The 2337-nt window shown below is 45.8% G+C and overlaps 1 non-coding gene across 1 annotated transcript; it reads right to left on the bottom strand.

Annotated features, from left to right (window-relative positions):
• Positions 1–402: 402 nt before the first annotated feature.
• On the bottom strand, positions 403–509 carry LOC136514578 (small nucleolar RNA R71). Its single transcript, XR_010773733.1, has one exon. It is a non-coding gene; the product is annotated as a small nucleolar RNA R71 (small nucleolar RNA).
• Between the last annotated feature and the right edge of the window lie 1828 nt (positions 510–2337).

The raw sequence follows: 2337 nt of genomic DNA, 5'->3' as shown, positions 1-2337 counted from the left end.
CTCCGCCAGCAAGTGAACCAGTCACCCCCGCACCATCCGCTACTACCGCTACAGCCAAGACACTCTGCGACTACTCCACCCCCGCTGTTGCTAATGTGCCTGTTAGGCCCGCTATCAACATGGGCAATGGAAACTTCGAGCTGTGCACTGGCCTGATCACGATGGTGTAGGCAAACCAATTAGCGAGGACACAAGTGCACACACTTGCCACACTTCCTAGAGCTATGCGACACTATTGTCATCAAAGACGTCACACCAGCAAGCATCAGGCTCCATCTGTTTCCCTTCTCCCTTGCGGGGAAGGCGAAACAGTGGTTTTACAAGGAGAAGGAAGTTGTCAACACGTGGGACAAATGTTCCGCGGTGTTCCTCGTGAAGTTTTACCCCATGGGCGAAACCAATGCCCTAAGGGGGAAAATTTCAAATTTTCAGCAGACTTCATTGGAATCCATCCCCGAGGCATGGGAAAGGCTGTAGGATTACATCCAAGCCTGCCCGCACCATGGTATAGAAAACTGACTCATGCTCTAGAACTTCTACGAGGGGCTTACGCCCATGTCGAAGGGGCACGTAGATGCCGCTGCTGGAGGCACATTTCTTTCCCTCACCATCAATGGAGCCACAGCTCTCATTGAATAGATGGTGGCCAATCAGAGCTAGGGGGAAGAATGAAAACAATAAAAAGGCATGCATACTGTGAAGGAGGTGGATATGCTTGCCGCAAAAATGGATTTGCTATTGAAGAGACTTGATGAGCGTGTAACCGACAAAGAAGCTATGAAAAGCACCGTCAAGGCCATGGACTCACATATGACATGTGAGGTCTGTGGTGAAGTCAGACACTCGAGGAATGACTACCTCGAGACCCGTGAAGAAGCACCATACATCAACAACGGGTTCCGACGAGGTAATAACAACGGGTGTAACAATCAATCTCGCCCGCAAGGAGGTAATTCGAATTTCAATTCGAATCAACCTTCCTTGAAAGACCTGGTTTTAGGCCGGGCAAAAATAAATGAAAGCCTTACTAAAAAGCTAACTTACAATGACAAGATGCTAGAAAGTATTAACTTGAAAATAGAAGATTTATCTTCCGCTGTTAAAGATCAATTGAGCTTTAATAAAATGATCGAAACACAATTAGCTCAAATTGCTGCTACTATTCTTACTAATAATGAAGGAAAAATCCCAGGGCAACCCAAGAATTCCTTTGAAAAAGTTAATGCGATGACCACGAGGGGTGGTAAGTTCACTCATCATCCATCAAACCCTAACAATAAAGTAGGGAAAGCACAAGGGCAACAGGAGGAGGGATCTTCTCCAACAAAAACACAAAAATGTCAAGAAGAGGAGGAAACAGCACCACAAGACTTCGTCGACACTAGGTACTTGCCATTTCTGACAAGAAAAGAAAGCAAGCCGTTGACGAGCAATTTGCTTGTTTTGTTGAGATGATAAAGATACATGTGAGCGTCCCCCTAATGGACGTCTTACATGTACCTTCCTACGCAAAGTACATCAAAGACATCATCAACAACAAGCGACCATTGCTGTCCATAGAAGTTGTCAAGCTGATGGAAGAGTGTAGCGATCCTATACTCATCTGTCTACCTGAGAAGAAAAAGGATCCTAGGTGCCCTACCATCACATGTTCCATTGGCACCCAGCTGTTTGATCATGCCTTGTGCAACTTAGGGGCTATCGTCAGCGTGATGCCCAAAGTCATGTTTGACAAGTTGAACTTCACAAACTTAGCACCTATGCTAATGATGCTCCAGCTGGCCGACTCAACGGTCCACTATCCAACAGGGATTGCTGAAGATATCCTGATAAAAATCTGGTTTTACTTTGTCCCAGTCGACTTTGTGGTGCTGGACATGGAAACAACAAAGGAATCGCCCCTCATTCTTGGGTGACCTTTTCTCAGCACCACAGGAGCACAGATTGATGTTGGAGCCAAAGAAATCTGCCTCAACATTAACGACAATGAAGAAAAGTTGGCCCAGGTAGGAGCAATGCTCCATGATCCGTATCAAGTACGAGCCAAATCCACAAGGCATAAAGGAAGTTGAAATATAGCCTCAACTGGTGGATAGTCTCATCAAGAAAAATAAAGAAAACAAAAGGAGGTCGGAGCTAAAGAAGAACAACCTAAAAAAAGAAGAAACCCCAATGGTTGTTCCCACACCACCCAAAAATGACAAAAAGGTGTGGAAACAAAAGGAAGAAGCCCCGAAGTCCACCTCCACACCATCCAAATCAAATAAGATGGTGTGGAGACCGAAGAAAGTGCAGTCATCCACGTCCACTTCTCCGGGCATGGATGTTCCATCCTCG

Source organism: Miscanthus floridulus, chromosome 16 (genome assembly GCF_019320115.1).
Source record: "Miscanthus floridulus cultivar M001 chromosome 16, ASM1932011v1, whole genome shotgun sequence".
NCBI classification, from domain to species: domain Eukaryota; kingdom Viridiplantae; phylum Streptophyta; class Magnoliopsida; order Poales; family Poaceae; genus Miscanthus; species Miscanthus floridulus.
The sequence above is the reverse complement of the archived record's forward strand: the minus strand, read 5'-3'. Positions and strand labels throughout refer to the sequence as shown.